Source organism: Balaenoptera acutorostrata, chromosome 13, assembly GCF_949987535.1.
Source record: "Balaenoptera acutorostrata chromosome 13, mBalAcu1.1, whole genome shotgun sequence".
Lineage (NCBI taxonomy): Eukaryota > Metazoa > Chordata > Mammalia > Artiodactyla > Balaenopteridae > Balaenoptera > Balaenoptera acutorostrata.
Genome location: NC_080076.1, coordinates 57,765,465 through 57,785,889, shown reverse-complemented (window position 1 = coordinate 57,785,889; position 20,425 = coordinate 57,765,465). Strand labels below are relative to the sequence as shown.

Below are 20,425 nucleotides of genomic sequence, written 5' to 3'. Positions count from 1 at the left end.
ACATTCTCTGAATAACTCCCCCATGTCACATTTTCTTATCTTCTTACTGGCAGCCCTACCTTTAAACCAGGTATGGAGCAAGGCCATGTTTTGGGAGGCCTGGGACTTAATGTCTACGATTTCCCTTTACCTTCCTTCTCTGAGTTTCACAAAAAGCTTCACAGCCACCCTGGGGTGTCTTGCTTGAATTGCCAACTGCAATATTGCTAGAAGCAGAGAAGTTTTGCCACAAGTCGTGTTCAATATTCAGCAGCAGCAGAGCTGGGAAACCTCATTTCAATACTCACAGCAGGTTTCCTGGTCCTGAGAACATTTCAACTTAGACGAGAATAGAATTTTTTTTTTTAAAGAAATGCTCATGCAGAGTCTTAACTTCCTATTTTATTTATTTATTTTTAATTTATTTTATTTATTTATTTTTGGCTGTGTTGGGTCTTTGTTGCTGCGCACAGGCTTTCTCTAGCTGCAGCGAGCAGGGACTGCTCTTCGTTGTGGTGCACAGGCTTCTCATTGTGGTGGCTTCTCTTGTTGCAGAGCACGGGCTCTAGGTGCGCAGGCTTCAGTAGCTGTGGCTCACGGGCTTAGTTGCTCCACGGCATGTGGGATCCTTCCTGACCAGGGATCAAACCCGTGTCCCCTGCATTGGCAGGCGGATTCTTAACCACTGCGACACCAGGGAAGTCGTAGATGAGAATAGAATTTGAAATTCACAGACCACAGGATCCCAAACTACAGCAGAGATGGGTTCTATTCTTTCAATATATGAAAGCCAAGGTTAAAATTTCGAGCTATTATTCAAGCAGCAAAAATTTTCTTTAGCCAGGGCATTTTATAAAAACATGGCCCTATCTCAGTCAGCCTAAGAATACTAGGAGCAAACTGGTACTCTGACAAAATTAGATTTAACCCATTGCAATGAGGGAGACCACACACCAGAGGAAAAGAGAGTTTCAGTAGGATTCTAGGAAGAGTGGAGTTAAGATGCAGGTCTGGTCTGAAAAATGAATCCAGTGTCCTGCTGCTTTGGAAACAAGTCAAGTTGAGATAAATGAGGACTGTTGTATCTAGAAACCCCTTATGTGGAGCTCAGCACCTGGGCTGGGAACTGAGGCTGCTTCTCTGTGTCAACAGCAACTCCTCCACGCAAGAAAGCAATATCTCATTCTTCCTGATAAAATTTCAAACAGCAAGCCTACTGATAATGTTTGATATTAGAGAAGAAGGTTTCTCGGTGAGCCTGTAGTCACTCAAAGGAGGAGGTTATCACAACCCTCTACTGCAGCAGTGTCCCCGGGAGACACATTTCCTGTGAACCTTGAGCTTGGTTTCTCTGTGTTTGTTGTTGCAGCCTGATAAATGCTGGGCAGATCATTTCTCAGTCCAAGCCAATTTTTATTTTCTCCATATCCAGAGCAAAATGTGTCATGGGGATTAAAACACACTTGCAAGATTCATGTGATTTTATTAAACATCTGTCTATAGTCCACAGAAAGAATTGCTGAACTTCAAAACATAAAAATTCCTGGGCTATGTGATCAGTAATCACCTGCTGCCTCAAATCTCCTCCATCTGGCATAGGTTGCATTATTTGTTATAAACAGATATAATTTTGTCTTACAAAATTTAAGTCCACAAAATATCTGTTAGGGCAACTGGAGAAGGTGTTTATTTCTGGGAACTAAAAAAGTTACTGAGGAAATAATATGGTGGCTTGTATGTAAGGACAGTTTCTGAAGGCAGAAACGCCTGAATCCCTGTGAGTTTAAGCAGTACCTGATCCACGGCTGTGATTCCTGGGCACTGACATCGACCTCCTGGGAGCTTCTGCATGTTCAGTACCAGAGTCTCTGGAGTTTACCTGGAATGTGTGATGGCAACGTTCTGAAATTCCATTTAAAATGGAACAGGATCGTTTTACAATCTCACTTTCATGGGTCATGTGTGCCAGGGGATATTCATAAGGACCTCAAATTAGCTGCAAATATGGAAATATTGTCAGTGAGGAGGTGAATTCATTTCTTTTAGCTCTTGTTTCAAATACCTGCCTTCCAAAGGAAATAGGAATGAGCACCATGCTATGTGACAGTATCACTGCGTTCTCCTGAAGAATGTCCCATACATATGTTTAAGAACCTCATTTAGGAAAGCAGCTGTCCTGTAATAGAGAAGATTATGTTTTAAATATCCATTTTCCTGGTCTGTCTGTGCCAAGTCTATAGAAAATGTAGAAAATGGGTATTTTTATTACCATACAGTTGTTAAGGTAACTCCTTGTATACTTATTTCATTCCCTCAATGCTGTAGAGGCTACAGAGTTTTATGAATCTGTAATTCAAAGAGTTTTACTTCTTAAACTCTATTGCTAAATTTTGTTAAAATTATTTTAATTTTATACAAATTCTTTTTTTAACCACAGATGCAATATTCATATTTATTTACAATCTGATAAATTATATCTAATATTAGTAATTGCAATTTTGAGCATCTTTATATTTTATCCAGAAAACATTTGCTCTATATTATCTTTGGAAGACTTAGCCATTTTAACTATAAAGAGCCTCAGATAATAAACTTTGTGTAGGAAGTAGAACTGTAATTATTTTTCTATACTCGACCTCACATCTTCCTTCTTGCTCTATAAGTACTTATGTAGGTAAGTAGGTATTTATTAATGGCTTGCTATGTTTGAGCAACTCCACTTAGTAGAAATGTAGACCTAGAAACAAGAAAGGGAAGAAGATGTCAATATTTTTTCCTTTGTGTAATGCAATATAAAAGAAAAGAAAGCTAACCTAATCCCAGGGGTATTTTAGTTTTTCTTTTTTTAGACCTAGAGCTAACAGGAGCAGATAATATTCTTTGAACATTTCAAAATCTTCATAATTCCTTCAGGTTGTATTTTAGCTTTTTCAAAGTGGATCAACTTTTCCCTGCTAAATGAAGTCTCTCTCTTTGGTTGCGAAGAATGTTGTTAATTAAAACTCGTTTGGGGTTGGAAATGCAATTCTGTGGAGTGTATATGAACACTAGGCTTGATCTATTTTTAGCCTCTGCTTTGTAGTTAGATGTCCAGTAGTAAAGTGGAAACTATGGAGATTTGTATGTGCTCAGGGCTTGGCTGACCTCAGTTAAGACTTAAGAACAATGGCTTGTTCAGAGTCAGTGTGGTTTTAGCTCAGATTGGTTTACCAATTGCATTCTTAGCCAAGGGTTATAAAATAAATTCTGGAAGGCTTATTCTAAATGCTTTTGTTCTTAGTCACAGTGAGAAAAAAAAAACTAAATTAAAGAAAGTAATTCAGGAAAACAAAATGATACAAGACTATTGTTTTATGTTAGTAATTCACAAATACTATTAGAGATTAAAGGAGAAATGGTACTCATGACCACTTTGCAACCATTAGGCAAGGGTTTTTAGCCTCTGTCCATGAATAGTTTCAACAGAGTTTTGGATGATCTCAAATTATATGCAAAATTAGGCACAGATGAAATTTTTTTTTTTTTTTGCTGAGAAGGGCCCTAGCTTTTATCAGATTCTCAGAGAACTCTGTGGTTCAACAAAGGTCACAACCACTGCACTAAAAAGTCTACATATAAATATCAGACAGCCCAGTGTGTGACCTGAAGATCCCTTTCTAAGGAATTAGGATGAAATAAGGAAGATGTTTACAGGGAATGTGGTATATGGAAATCAGGGTGCCATCCTTTCTTTTGAGTAAGGTGGAAGTAAAAAAGAAATATTTTGTTATGCTCGATAAGTAGAAATGAATAACTTCCAGAAACCAGAGAACAACACAGCACAGTTCTTGGGTGATAGGCCCCTCAACCCTCTGTGGTAATGGTAGGCATCAGATTGTCTGATTCTAAACAGATTAAAATCCAGCCCATATGATGCCGTTCAGCATAGCATTCTCTATACCACTTTACAGTAACTCTGAGAAGTAGAAATTATTATCCTCATTTTTAAAATGAGAGAATTGGAGGGACTTCCCTGGTGGTGCAGTGATTAAGAATCTCTGCCTGCCAATGCAGGGGACATGGGTTCGAGCCCTGGCCTGGGAAGATCCCACATGCTGCGGAACAACTAAGCCTGTGCGCCACAACTACTGAGCCTGTGCTCTAGAGCTCATGAGCCACAACCACTGAGCCCGTGAGCCACAACTACTGAAGCCCACGCGCCTAGAGCCCGTGCTCCTCAACAAGAGAAGCCACCACAATGACAAGCCCATGTACCTCAACGAAGAGTAGCCCCTGCTCGCTGCAACTAGAGAAAGCCCATGCGCAGCAACAAAGACCCAACGCAGCCAAATAAATAAATAAATAAATAAACAAATTTTTAAAATAGCACAAAAAAATGTACAAAGAATAAGAAAATATTTTTTTTTAAATGAGAGAATTGGAGACCAAAGAGATTAAATGACTTTTCTTCCTTACACTAACAAATAGTGGAATAGTGACTTGAGCACCCCAACCTACCCCAAGTCCCCCACCCTTTCTACAAGTTCCCAGTAACTCCCCTTGACTACATGGCTACCATATTTTTCTTGAAGCATCAATGTGTAGTTTTGCATTATGCTTCCTTTTCTTTCCCCTGCTTCTCCTGGAGAAACCAAGATTTAGAGCAGGGAACAATAGGTAGAAACAATAGCTAGAAAATCCCAGGGGCATTATGAATGCCAAACCTGGAACCTTACACACTCTTTAACTGTCACTTAGAATCAGACCTGGAGACTCACAAGGGCTCTGGAAGACAACAATTTGGGAATAAGAAAACTGAAACATGAGTGACTTGCCCTGGGCACTGTGCCTAACCTTAAATTGTGCCCCTCACCTACACTCATGTCACATTGATTGACCCTTGGTTGTTACCCAGATCATAACCTCTTTTGAAACTTCTAGACTTTGCAGAGAACTAATGTGCTAATGTTCAAACCAGTTGTAATTCTCACCGAAGATACCAATGCTAAAAACAGAGACCACAAAACACAAACCCCTGTCTTTTATTGATGGATCTGATTACAGCAGGAACTGAGGGGGACCTGAAGACTTGCTCCCTTTCCCAACCCAGTGTGGTTTCAAACGATGCTACCAAAGAAGTCTGCTGCCTTGTGGACATTTGTGTGTCTTGACCTCAGCTATGGGTATCGGATTAGTGTCCATTTTCTATATCTCCATTTCTAGATGTTCTAACGTAATGGCAAGTGGATAGTCTTTGGGGTCAAATAAGCCTGTACTTACATGCAATTACACTTGCGACTTTGGATATGCCTGTAAACTCTCAGTTTCTTCATCTGTAAAATGAGGAAAATGATTGTTCTTCATGCTGGCAGCCCTAAAAGAGATAATCATGTAAGGTGTGTAGTATAATAGCGGGCACATAGGGACCGTTTAGTGAGGTTTAGGTATTGTTCATTCATTCAGTAAATATTTACTGAGTGCCTCCTGTGTGCTAAGCACTGCTCTAGGTACTTGGGATAAATTACTGAATAAATCTGACAAAGATTCCTACCCTCTTGGAGCATGTATTTTAGCATGGAGAGATAGGTCATAAACAATAAATATAATAAAAAGGACACTGAATTTAAATCATGCTAAAAGGTAATAAATGTTATGGAAGCAATAAAAAATAGAATAGGGTAAGAAGGATTAAGATATAGCCTCTTCTCTAAAGAAAGATTTAACTATTATGTATAAGGAAAAGGCACCATAAGTTTCTGGGTAGCAAATACAGCATTCTGGGATTTGTCTTCCAGAATTTAAGTACTAAGAAAGTGATGAGTCATATTACTTCCTATATGACAGGAGAAGATCAGGGGAAACATCTAATGAAAGCAGAAAGCCAGTTATTCTTTTTTATTCCGCCCAGAAATGGACAGGTTTATTGCCAGTTCCTTCTTTAAAAGGCAATTGAGTTGTGTTCTGAATCCCCAAAATAAACCCTGCGTCCAAAGAGAGTAGCCTTCACCACGCATCAATCTCCGACTCTCATTGCTGTAAACCTGCAACTTGTTTGCCGAGAGAGAACTAGGAGTATCATTCCTGGTAATACCAGTTTCATACAATTGGCAATTTGTAGATCCATAGAATTGTGGAATGGCAGGAAGAGACCACAAGCTCATCTAATTCAAGCCCCTCCTTCCACAGATAACATACCCTGAGGCCCAGAAAGACGTGATTCATTCTCTGCTTCATTTGCTTTGTTTCTACATTGAAAATACTATTCATCAGGCTCTTTTGCAGGTTAAATTCAAGTTTAGATGCTACAAGATACCCCCAGAATAGCATTAATCTTCCATAGGCAGGTGAATCAGGCTGTGAGAAGGAAGACATGTCCCCTTATAGAGTGGGAATTGAATGAGTAGCCAAAGGTGGAGGAAGGGCCATGCAGTTACCTCCCATCACTCAGAGGTAACATGTTAACTCTGTCCACTGCTGGCCGAGCAGTGAGTGTAACTGAGCTTCCCCACAGAGCTCTCTGAGCTGTGGGAGCCCAAGGAGCCCTTGCTGCAGGCTTGACCTTTTCCACAGCAGCCTTTCTAGTTGAAACAGGAGATAGCAGGAGCACCTCAAATGAGGAAGGTAACCTTCATGCAAAGTCTAGTCAACCCTAGCGACCATCCTCAGAGTGGGGTAGAATGTGGGTTTCTGGGCTGCCTTGTAAATAAGTTAATAAGGCTAACTTTTACCAACCCTGGACAATTTTCAGTCCACAGACCTAGACTCTATAAGGCATCTCCTGATATTATGGTCAAGTGTCCTGCATAATATATCTAGGAAATATGGAGTGGACTCTTTCACTTCTGCTTAAAAATAGGCCTACTCACTCAGTCGGGTTAAATTAATTTCTAAAATAGCCAGGAATGGATAGAAACTGAAGGGTGTATGTGATAACCATAAAGATTTGTCTCTCAGTGTTTTACCCACTAGCCTTTTCTAGAGCATGACTGTTCTAACATTCATGTTGAGAAGTGGTTCAGACCCCCCCTGGTATTTGTTTTTAGACATGTCTACCTATACATTAGCTGTGGCAAATTACTAAACAGGAGAGTAAAATGTTACTTGTCAGCGGAAATTTAAATAATGGAAACAATAAGGCAATAAATAGAAGAAAAAATTGTGGTTATATTACTATTTAAGTAACTAAAATTTTTTAAAAACTAAAACTGAGATATTTTGGCTTCCCTGGTGGCACAGTGGTTAAGAATCCTCCTGCCAATGCAGGGGACACAGGTTCAAGCCCTGGTCTAGGAAGATCCCACATGCCACAGAGGAACTAAGCCCGTGTGCCACAACTCCTGAGCCTGCGCTCTAGAGCCCACAAGCCACAACTACTGAAGCCCGCGTGCCTAGAGTCCGTGCTCTGCGACAAGAGAAGCCACCACAGTGAGAAGCCTGCACACTGTAATGAAGAGAAACCCCCGCTCTCCGTAACTAGAGAAAGCCCGAGCGCAGCAACGAAGACCCAAAAAAGCCAAAAATAAATAAATTAAATAAATAAATTAAAAATAAATAAATGGGCTTCCCTGGTGGCGCAGTGGTTGAGAATCTGCCTGCCAATGCAGGGGACACGGGTTCAAGCCCTGGTCTGGGAAGATCCCACATGCCGCGGAGCAACTAGGCCCGTGAGCCGCAATTACTGAGCCTGCGCGACTGGAGCCTGTGCTCCGCAACAAGAGAGGCCGCGATAATGAGAGGCCCGCGCACCGTGATGAAGAGTGGCCCCCACTTGCCGCAACTAGAGAAAGCCCTCGCACAGAAACGAAGACCCAACACAGCCATAAATAAATAAATCAAATAAACCCAAAGTTTAAAAAACAAAAAGCTGAAATATTTAAAAATAAATAAATAAATAAATAAAATAAAAGTAAAAATGAGATATTTTTATGCTGAGAGACTGAAATAGAGAGGAAAACAGGATAACTATAAGGTAAATAATGCAAAGACAGAAAGGCCAAGGGACTGTTATTTATTATGATACTGCATGTCAGTAAATTTCAAGGATGATGTTGATCAAACTAAATTCGTGCTTGTATCTTATAAGAGACCTTTTCTGGAAAGTATATTAGTGAAAAAAGGACTCAAAGCCTCCTGCTTATCCACTAACTTTAATGTTCTCCTGAAAGTTCCTTAAGAGTTTAGATTGGGAAACAGGAGAATCAAAAGGTCAGTAGAAAGTGTTGAGGCTGACATGATACCCATACCAAAGGAGGAATGTAGGACGAAGCTGCTGTATATCAAAAGTAGACCCAAAACAACCTTTCACAAAACCCAGGGAAAGTACAGTCTTTCAAGTTTTGCAACAGGGAAAAATGCAGCTGATAGAAAGATAGAAATGAGAAAAGAGACTGCAAACTCCAAGTGCTTGTTCCTGACCCTCCAGGGGGTTCTGAAGATGAAAGAGATGGACCCTCTGATCCCAGAAGCCCTGAGGAGGAGGGGCTGACCAAATGACCAAAGACAGCCAAGAAGGACAGTTTACTAGAAGCTGACCCATAGTTCAGTAAAACCACCACCTTTCCCTCCCTTCTGGGAAACAGCTGAGCATTTTGTTTATATGCGGCAGTGCTAGGTTGTAAATATATATGAAGAAGCGGTTTTAAAGGAAAATTGTTAGAATAATAAAAATGAGTTCAGCTCCTTTGTGGCGACTCAGTAAAGTCTAATGGCAACACATAGATAAGTCAGCAATGAAAATGGAACTTCTATTTTCAAGCTTTTGCACATATCTCTGTGTCATCCTGGGATGACCTACCCATCTTTTAATGTCCAGCTCTTCCACAAAGGATTCCCTGATAACCCCAGACAGAAATTGTCTCCAAGCCTGTGAATTCAACTTTTGTTTGCTCTAATCTTTCTGCTTATCTGCCTGCCTTCCTTCTGTCCTTCCATCCTTTCTTCCATGATTGACATAATTCAACACATCAGGCCTGGTAGCATTTACTCCCCTACTAGATGGTAAAGCTCTCAGAAAACAAGAGTCTTTTTTTAATTTTAATTAATTAATTTTATTTTATTATTTATTTTTGGCTGCATTGGGTCTTCGTTGCTGCGCACGGGCTTTCTCTAGTTGCGGGAGAGCGGGGGCTACGCTTCGCCGTGGTGCGCAGGCTTCTCATTGTGGTGGCTTCTCTTGTTGAGGAGCATGGGCTCTAGGCTTCAGTAGTTGTGGCTTCAGTAGTTGTGGGCTTCAGTAGTTGTGGCTCACAGGCTCTAGAGCACAGGCTCAGTAGTTGTGGCGCACAGGCTTTGTTGCTCTGTGACATATGGGATCTTCCCAGACCAGGGCTCTAACCTGTGTCCCCTGCATTGGCAAGCAGATTCTTAACCATTGCGCCACCACAGAAGTCCTAACAAGAGTCATTAATTTATCTAATTTATCTTCATATCCCCCTCCCACCCCGGCTTCAAGCACGCTATTGTGCACACAGTGGGTACTAAATAAGTTTTCTGTTGAATAAATGAAATTATTACAGAAAGTTAAGGCTTTCTGTTTGAAGTGAACCTTCTTTTGCACATTCTAAAATATCAGCTGGGTTGTGTGCTAAGTTTATGTTTAACATTACAGGAAACTACTCTTTTCCAAAGCAGCTATACCATTTTACATTCACATACTAAGGTACAAGGATTCCAGTTTATCCACATTAGTTATTTTCTGTCTTATTTTTTATAGCCATTCTTTTGGGTGTGTAGTGGGGTCTCATTGTGGTTTTAACTTGTGCTTACTTAATGGCTAACAATGTTGACCATCTTTTTAATGTGCATGGTAGCCATTTGTGTATCTTCTTTGGTGAAATGCCTGCTCAAATCTTTTGCCCATTTTTAAGTTGGATTTTTTTCTGCTTATTATTGAATCATTAGAGTTACTTAAATATTTTACATACAATTCCTTTATTAATGTTTGCAAATATTTTCTCTCATTCTGTGACTTGTCTTTTCATTCTTCTAACAGTGTCCTTCAAAGACCAGAACTTTTACATTTGATGAAGTTCAGTTCATCACTTTCTTTCCTTTTTTAATCATGCTTTTAATGTTATATCTAAGAACTCTTTTTTTTTTTTTTTTAATTTATTTATTTATTTATTTTTGGCTGTGTTGGGTCTTCGTTTCTGTGCGAGGGCTTTCTCCAGTTGCGGCGAGCGGGGGCCACTCTTCATCGCGGTGCGCGGGCCTCTCACTGTTGCGGCCTCTCGTTGCAGAGCACAGGCTCCAGACGCGCAGGCTCAGTAATTGTGGCTCACGGGCCCAGTTGCTCCGCGGCATGTGGGAACCTTCCCAGACCAGGGCTCGAACCCGTGTCCCCTGCATTAGCAGGCAGATTCTCAACCACTGCGCCACCAGGGAAGCCCTCTAAGAACTCTTTGACTAACTCAACTTCATAAAGAATTTCTCTTATCTTCTGAGTTTTATAATTTTACTTTACATTTAGAAATAATCCATTTTGAATTAATTTTTTGTATGTGACGTTGAGTAAAGTTCTAAATCCATCCCTTCACTTATGGATATACAATTGTCCCAGCACCATTTGTTGAAAAGACTATCCTTTCCCCCTTAAATTCCTTAGCACCTTTATCAAAATTTAACTGACCATAAGTAAAAAGGTTTATATATGGACTGTCAATTCTGTTGCATGGATCTGTATGCCTGTCCTTATGCCAGCACCACACTTTCTTAATTATTATTGCTTTATAAAGAGTTTTGAAATTGGTAGATGTAAGTTCTCAAACTTAGTTCCTCTTCTACAAAAAAAAATCTTGCCTATGTAATTCCTTCATATTCCCATATAAATTTTAAGGTCACCTTGTTAATTTCTACAAAGAGAAAAGTCTGCTGGCAATATGATAAGAATTATGTTGAAACTGTAAATCAATTTTGAAAAATGTGTGTGTTTTAACAATGTTGACTCTTTCAATCCATGAACATGGGATATTTGTTTATTTAGATTTTGTTTCACTTATCATAATAATGTTTTGTAATTTTCAGTGTAGAAGTGTTATACTTCTATGTTAAAGTTATTCCTAAATATTTTATTCTTTTTGATAGTATTGTGAATGGAGTTATCTTAATTTTATTTTTGCATTGTTCATTGCTAGTAAACAGAAGTATAATTGATTTTTGTGTTTTGATTCTGTATCCTGTTACCTTGCTGAACTCATTTATTAGTAGTAGCATTTGTGTGTGTGTGCATGTGTGTGTGTTTGTATTCCTTAGCACTTTTTACATGTAGGATTATATCATGCATAACTAAAGGTAGACTTGCTTTCCAATTTTTTCAATTTTTTTTTTACTAATTGCCTTGGCTATTCTTCAGTATAATGTGAACTTCAGTACAATGTTGAAGAGAAGTGGCAAGAGCAAATATCACACCCTTGTTCCCTTACTGTTTTAGGAAGAAAGGATTTAATTTTTTACTATTAGATATGATACTTGCTCTAGATTTTTCATAGATGGTCTTTATCAGATTGAGGAACTTCCCTTCTATTCCTCTTTTGTTGAGAGTTTTTAACATGAAGGGATGCTGAATTTTGTCAAATACTTCTTTTGCATCTATTGAAGTGATAATTTTTTTTGTTTTTTATTCTGTTAATATGGTATATTACACTGATTGATTTTCAATTGTTAAATCGACCTTGCATTCCTGGAATAAATACCACTTGGCTATATGTTGCTGGATTCAGTTTACTAATATTTTGTGAAGGATTTTTGTACCTGTGTTCTTGAAGGCTATTGGTCTGTGTTTTTTTTTGTTTATTATAATGTTTTTGTTTGGCTTTGATATCAGGTAATACTGGCCTTATAGAATAAGTTGGGAAGTGTTCCCTTCTCTTCTGTTTTTGAAAATATATGGAAATGATTTGTTTGTTTTTTCTTTACATATTCCATGGAATTCATCTGTGAAAACATATGGGCCTGGGCTTTTCATTGTGCAAAGATTTTAAATTATTAATTCAGTTTCTTTACTTGTTATTGATCTGTTCTGATTTTTAATTTCTTCTTGAGTTAGTTTTTGTAGTTTGAATCTTTATGAGAATTTTTCCATTTCATGTAAGTTGTCTAAATTTTTGGCATAAGTGCATTTATCATACTTCCTTGTGAGCCTTTTAATTTATGTGGGGTTGGTAATGGTCTCTTCTTTTTTTTTTTTTTTTTTTTTTTTTAAGGATTTTTCTTATTATTTTATTTATTTATTTATTTATTTATTTATTTTTTGGTTGTGTTGGGTCTTCGGTTCGTGCGAGGGCTTTCTCCAGTTGCGGCAAGCGGGGGCCACTCTTCATCGCGGTGCGGGGACCGCTCTTCATCGCGGTGCGCGGGCCTTTCTCTATCGCGGCCCCTCCCGTCGCGGGGCACAGGCTCCAGACGCGCAGGCTCAGCAATTGTGGCTCACGGGCCCAGCTGCTCCGCGGCATGTGGGATCTTCCCAGACCAGGGCCCGAACCCGTGTCCCCTGCATTAGCAGGCAGATTCTCAACCACTGCGCCACCAGGGAAGCCCATGGTCTCTTCTTTTATTCTTGTTCTTGATAATTTGTGTCTTCTCTCTTTCTTCATGGTTAATCTAGTGTAAGGTTTGTCAATTTTCTTGATCTTTTCAATGAACCAACTTTTGTTTCACTGATTTTATCTGTTGTTGTTCTGTTTTCTATTTTATTGATTTCCTCCCTAATCTTTATTATATCTACCTTCTACTTGCTTCATATTTAATTTTTTTCTAACTTACAATGAAAGCTTAAGTTATTAATTTGAGACTTTTCTTCTTTTCTAATATAGACACTTAAAGCTATAAACTTACCTCTAATAACTGCTTTAGCTTTATCCCATAAATTTTGATATGTTGTGTTTTTGTTTTCATGTAGTTCAAAATACTTTCTAATTTCCCTTGTGATTTCTTTTCCCTTGTGGGTAATTTAGAAGTATGTTGTTAGTTTCCTGATATATGAGGATTTTCTAAATTTCTTACTGTTGTAGATTCTTACTTAATTTTTCTGTTATCAGAGAATATATTTTGTATGGTTTAAATTCATTTAAATGGATTGAGATTGTTTTGTGAGTTAGCATATAAATTCTCCTGGAGAATGTTTAAAAGAATATGTACTTTTTTGTCATTGGGTAAAGTATTCTAGAAAGGTCAGTTGCATCAAGTTGATTGATAATGTTATTCAAGTCTCCTATGTCCTTGCTGATTTTTGTCTAGTTGTTCTATCAGTTATTGAAAGTGGGGTATTGAAATCTCCAGCTATTTTCAATTTTCTATTTTTTCTTTCAATTCTGTCATTTTTTGCTTCATATATTTTAGGGCTCTGTTGGCAGGTGCATGTTCATTTATAATTGTTATATTTTTTTGAGGAATTGACCTTCCTATCATTATGAAATGTCCCTCTTTGTCTCTAGTAATATTTCCTAGTTAAAAGTATATTTTATTTGATATTAATATAGCCACTCCAGCTCCTTATGGTTATTATTTGCATGGTGTATCTTTTTCATCCTTTTACTTTAACAATATGTGTCTTTGAATTTAGACTGTGGCTCTTGTAGCAGCATATAGTTGGATTTTTAAAAATTCATTCTGACAATCTCTGCTGTTCCTTGGAGTTTTTAATCCATTCACATTTAATAAAATTACTGCTATGGTTGGACTTATGTTTACCAGTTTTGTTATTTTTTTCTGCATATCTCATATCTCTTTTGTTCATTTGTTTCTCCTTTACTGCCTTGTTTTGTGTTAAATAGATATTTTTAGTGTACCATTTAATTCCTTTCTTTCTTGACTCTATTTTTTATTATTTTCTTAAGGGATTGCTTTAGAAATTATAATATACATATTAACTAATCACAATCTACTTCAGATTTATATTAACTTCATACCAGTAAAATTTAGAACCTTTGCTCCAATATAGTTCCATTTCCTCCCTTATCCTTTGTACTATTATCATATGCCTTACAACTGTATATGTTATAAACCCAACAGTGCAGTGTGATAAGTATTGTTTTATGTAATCTTATGTCTGTCAAAGAATTTAAGAGAATAGAAATATATGTATGCTTATATATTTAACCAGTTATTTACTTCCTGGTGCTCTTTATTTTTTGGTGTGGATTCAAATTACTGTCTGGTGTCATTTCCTTTAAACCTGAGGGATTTGCTTTACCATTTCTTGTAAGACAGGTCTGCTAGCAATGGATTCTTTTGGTCTTTGTCTGGCAGTGTCTTTGTTTTCAGTTTTGAGTAATAGTTTTGCTGGATATAGAATTCTTGATTTACTTTTCCCCCCAGCACTTAAATATGTCATACGAATGCCTGTGGGTTGTATCATTTCTGATGTGAAGTCAATCATTAATACATTGTTCTCTTGTATGTGATGAATCATTTTACTCTTGGTGCTTTGAAGTTTTCTTTCTGACTTTTGCTTTCAACAGTTTGACTATATATGATATATCTACACGTGTATCTCTTTGTGAGTATCATACTTGGGTTTGTTGAGTATCTTGGATCCATAGATTAATATTTTCATCAAGTTTGGGGAATTTTAGTCCATTATTTCTTCAAATATATTTTCCTACCTTTTCTCTGTCTCTCCTCTTTCCAGTACTACCATGACTCATATATTGGTATGTTTAATGTTGTCTAACAGATCTCTGAGGCTTTAAAATTTTTTCTTCATTCTTTTTCTGTTTTTTTTTTTTAGATTAGATAATTTCTATCTTCAGATTCACTGATTTTTTTTATTCTTCTATATAGAATCTGTTGAGTCCTTTTAATAAATTTTTCATTTAAGTCATTGTACTTTTAAACTCCAAAATATGCATTTGCTTCTATTTTATAATTCCTATCTCTTTGTTGACATTCTCTCTTTTATTTATTTATTTTTTTAATAAATTTATTTATTTATTTATTTTTGCTGTGTTGGGTCTTCATTTCTGTGCGAGGGCTTTCTCTAGTTGCGGCGAGCGGGGGCCACTCTTCATCACAGTGCGCGGGCCTCTCACTATCGCGGCCTCTCTTATTGCAGAGCACAGGCTCCAGACGCGCAGGCTCAGTAGTTGTGGCTCACGGGCTTAGTTGCTCTGCGGCATGTGGGATCTTCCCAGACCAGGGCTTGAACCCGTGTCCCCCTGCATTAGCAGGCAGATTCTCAACCACTGCGCCACCAGGGAAGCCCGACATTCTCTCTTTTTGGGTCATTATTATACTTTCCTTTAATTCTTTAAACATGGTTTCCTTTATTGGCCTTTGAACATATTTCTTATTACTGCTTTGAAGTCTTTGTTTGCTAAGTCCAACATCAGGGTGCACCTGGAGACATTTTTTATTTACTGATTTTTTTCTGCTGGTGTGTGTCACACTTTCCTATTTCTTGTCATGTTTCATAATTTTTGTTGTAATTGAAAACGGGACATGTTGGGGGCTTCCCTGGTGGCACAGTGGTTAAGAATCTGCCTGCCAACACAGGGGACACAGGTTCAATCCCTGGCCTGGGAAGATCCCACATGCCACGGAACAACTAAGCCCGTGTGCCACAACTACTGAGCCTGTGCTCTAGAGCCTGCGAGCCACAACTACTGAAGCCCACATGCCTAGAGCCCGGGCTCCACAACAGGAAAAGCCACTGCAATAAGAAGCCCGTGTACCACAGCGAAGAGTATCCCCTGCTTGCCGCAACTAGAGAAAACCCACACACAGCAACAAAGACCCAGCACAGCCAAAAAAAAAAAAAAAGAAAATGGGACCTGTTAGATAATATACTGTAGTAATTCTGGATTCTGAATTTTCCCCTAAATGTGTTGTTGCTCTGTTTTGTTTTTGTTTAATTACTTGCCTAAACACATTTATAGAATCTGTTTACCTAGCACTGTGTTACTGCTGATGTCTCTGTTTAGTTTTTTAAAAAAATTGTCATTCTCATTTTTAAGCCTGAATTCATAGGGATCACCTTGTATTTGCATAGATTAATGGCCAATCAATGAATGGTCAGACACTGTGCTCAAGCATCTCAAGACAGTAAAGGTTCCGTCTTCTGGCAATAGATCTGTGTGTGTGTTGGGGAGCACATTTGAAGTTCAGGTAATTTTAAAGAATGTATGCCCTGGATTTGCTTACCTCTAGACTCTCTTGTGTCTCCTCTGCACATGTACACAGGTTTACAGTTAACCAATGATATGTGGATAACCTGAGCTCTCTCCAGTTTTTTTCTATTCAGGCACATGGAGAGCTTATGAAGGCCCCCATGGTGGTCTTTTTTTTTTTTTTGGCTGCGTTGGTCTTTGTTGCTGTGTGCAGGCTTTCTCTGGTTGCGGCGAGTAGGGCTACTCTTTGTTGTGGTGTGTGGGCTTCTCATTGCAGTGGCTTGTCTTTGCTGTGGAGCACGGGCTCTAGGCATGCGGGCGTCAGTAGTTGTAGCACACGGGCTCAGTAGTTGTGGCATGTGAGCTCTAGAGCACAGGCTCAGTAGTTGTGGCACACGGGCTTAGTTGCTCCGCGGCATGTGGGATTCCCGGACCAGGGCTCGAACCCATGTCCCCTGCATTGGCAGGTGGATTCTTAACCACTGCACCACCAGGGAAGTCCCCCTATGGTGGTCTTATTTTTCAAATCTTCCTGTTAAATTTCAGGCTGACCTGCCAGTCTGCTGCTTGCTCCAACTGTGACTGCATCCTGTGATTGATTGAGCTGCTGGTCTTCCCTTGTTTGTTTGCCACTTAGATGGCTCATGTTACTCACAATGTTGCTGGTTGTGGAGGTTTATCATGCTCTGCTGCAAGTCAAGTCAACCCCTCTGGCAGTGAACATTATGATTTTCTCACCTTTTCCCACCTTGGTAGAACTACTTTATGGACTGAGCTGGGGGATAGGGGGTGGAGAAAGACTAGGCAAGAATGTCACACAGACTTCCACTTACTCATACCTGAAGTTCAGTATCTTTTTATGAATAAGCACTTGTCAGTGTAGTGTATGCCTTTGGTTGATTTTCAGAGCCCTGAATGGGTTGGTTTTGACAATTGTATCCAGTTTTATCATTGCTTTTTGGGGAGAGAAACTGCTGAACTACTCACTCCACCATACTAGAAGTCCCACCTCTGCACTGGTCATTTTTATTAGCTCCTCAGCTGATTCTGATGGCAAGTCAGGGTTGAGAATCACTGAGATAGGGTATGATTACAGGAGGATGAATCTTGATTTCACTTCATTCAATAAGTTTATTGAACACTATCAGGCAGTGCACACAGTACTGAGTATACAAAGGTAACTTAGGCCATCCCCCTCCTTGAATAGTCATAGGCAATGGGAAAGATAGGGAAACCAATAATACAGTATAACCGTAAGCATATAGGGATGCGTGTCTACAGCCGATCATTTTTTCTGAAACATGCTGATAGGTTGTCATAATTTTTTTAGAAAGTAATATAGCCATTAAGTAGATCCATACTTAACATAAGTGTGAATAAAGTTACTCATCCTGGGGAACTAGGACAACATAACTTTAAAGAACTAGCGTTTTACTTCATGTAAAGTTTAATGAGTTTTTTAATGCTTTATTTTTCATTGGACTGTGATGATTTCATAACCTCAATTGATGTGAACAAATTCAGGAATAGCAAATCAACATCAGAGTCATTATGGGCAGTGTGACATGGTGTTGTGGTTTCCAAAGTGGGGAATCCATGAAGGCAAGCCATGGAAGTGTAGGAAGAAATATGAGCACTTCTGTATTTTTTAAAAAGTCAAATTTGGCCCATAAAATTTTTCTGTTGATTGAATTTCATAAAGTGAGAATATTTATACAGCAGTATATGTGTAGAATTTATAAATAAACAGCTATATACAGGTGGCATGCCCCCAATATTTTTGGATTGAGAGGACTCCGTCACAAAAGTTAGAGACCACTGCTGTAGTGGAAAGAACACTAACCTAGGTGGATGCTAGTCCTAGTTCACCTACCAACTTGCTGTGTGAACCTGGGCAAGTTACAAAGATATTCCAGGTCTTCCACATCTATAAAATGAGCATGGTATAAATATCCCTGAGATCTCTTCCAGTTCTGTGATTCTATAAGTAGTTTTGTTCTTGCTATTCCTGTTAAGAATAATTATGAAGTTGTAAGAGCAGAAGCTTATGTTGTTTTTGTTGTTGTTGTTGTTTGTATTTGAACTGGATGGAGGTGCAAGTCTATTTCTGAGTCCCTGGGACATTTCCAGAAAGAGCTTTCTGTACCTGGGCTACATCCCTTCTCTGTGGTGCTGCTGGTCATAGGTGTGATGATGTCATACACACCATGATACTTCTTTAAATTCTGCTAACTTTAGACATATTAAGAGGACATACCACAATTAGTAGCAGAGTACAGGTAGATGTACCTAGACACAGTTACAGACACATGGGTGCACCCATGCACACGCAAATCAATCCTTACATATAGCTTAGTTTCCCTGCCTTCATAACTTGAAGTTCAGAAAGATTCAAGATTTAAGACATAAAGAACATTAAATTTAGGGGTTTTTAAAAAAATTTTTATTTATTTTTGGGTGCGTTGGGTCTTTGCTGCCACAATGGGCTTTCTCCAGTTGCTGCGAGCGGGGGCTACTCTTCGTTGCGATGCACGGGCTTCTCAATGCGGTGGCTTCTCTTGTTGCGGAGCACGGGCTCCGAGCGCATGGGCTTCAGCGGTTGCAGCACGTGGGCTCAGTAGTTGGGGTGCGCCGGCTCTAGAGCATAGGCTCAGTAGTTGTGGCACACGGGTTTAGTTGCTCTGCGGCATGTGGGATCTTCCTGGACCAGGGGTTGAACCCGTGTCCCCTGCATTGACAGGCGGATTCTTAACCACTGCGCCACCAGGGAAGTCCCGTTAAATATAGTTTTAATAGTTAAAAGACCCACATTGATCCATACATATCAAGTTAAGTGTCTACTCAAAAACTGACTTATAAGACAGAGTATTATTTTCAAAATTTAGATACCACTAAAAGCCCAAGAGGTTAGCAAGCCCTTATTTAGCTCTTTGATGTAACTTCAAAGAAATTTAAATTTAAAAAAAGAAATTTAAGTTTTACATATCTATTGAACTCCTCTAAAAACATTATTTGACTTTAAAATTCAATAGAATAAGATGTTAGACTTCAGTGTTCCTGGGTCATAGCAAAATAGACATGGCTTTCCTTCAAATAATTAGTTACACTGATTATTGCATAGTCAGTTCCTTAAAACTTTGTTTCTCTGATTTAGTTTTGTTTGTTAACTTCGATAAATGACTTAGCATTACCAAATAGTCTGTTGGCACAGTATTTTAACATCTAATCCTTCACACACTCTTTTTTTGTTAGGATTCAAAAGCTTGAAGAAACTTTAGAGAGCATAACAAGTGTTTGATATTTTCTAAATACTTTGGATTTTCTAAATAATACTATATAATATATGATTTTCTAAATAATACTATATGATATATAAAATCATAATACTTTTTTTGAAGCCTTTTGTTCCAAATGAAATATTATGTGAAACTGATGACAGTACCATGAATCTTTACCATAAAGTTTAACTATTAAAAATCATCTGCTGTGACTTACTTGTGAGAATGGAATAATCACATTCTGGCACATTCTATGTAATAAGTGAATCATTTTAAAGGTTTATCTTAAAGAGAAAATGACAGAAAAAAAGGAACAACAGTACAAGAAAAAGAATGACAAATCACAGCTGTTTTGATATAAACATTGAAAATATGAGCTCATGAGAATATGACTGCAGATAGTAGAATGAAAGTAAAAAGAGCAAAAACAGAAAAATAGAAGAAAAATTAGAAAATGCAAATGTTCTATAAATAGAAAAAAATGAAACAGACTCCATAATTAATTTTATTTTGTATAGTAATGGAATTAAAGGAGTGAAGGAAAATACCACTTTAAACTTAGAACTGTATTAGCACAGCCTGTACTTTGTAACCTGCTAGGGGTATAGAATGCAATCATTTTGCTGCTGCCTGGAACAGCCAGCCAGGAACAAATTTCACTAAGCCTTCCAATTGGTAACCAATCCACAAGTTTGAATTCAAGGTTCTAATCTTTGGCATTAATGCTGATCATAGAATAAGAGCTAGATATTCACCCTAGGGGAGGGGGTAGTTAGTGGGAGAGGAAAAGGTTTGCCATTTCTGTGCTACAACTCCACTCCAGGAATTAAAGACAGTAGCCCACCCTATACTCTCAGGCTACCTTTGCACCCCCTGTACTTCCTAGAAGCCCTGCAGGTCTGTGCTACTTGCTTAGCAGGGGATAGGATTATTTGCATTATTATGTATCCATTTTGTATTCTGTATATGTACTGCCTTCTTTTGATTTAGATAATCTCTTTGCTTTTGCTAATGCTTTTTAAAGACTGGGAAACGATCAAGGTTTGGACACTTTGGAAGGTTTTGCTGTTTTAACTGGGCAGCTGG

The 20,425-nt window shown here is 38.5% G+C and overlaps 1 protein-coding gene across 3 annotated transcripts in view; it reads left to right on the top strand.

Moving 5' to 3' along the window:
• MYOM1 (myomesin 1) overlaps positions 1-20,425 on the top strand; it is a 138,248-nt gene that overhangs the window by 5,811 nt on the left and 112,012 nt on the right. The window lies entirely within an intron of this gene.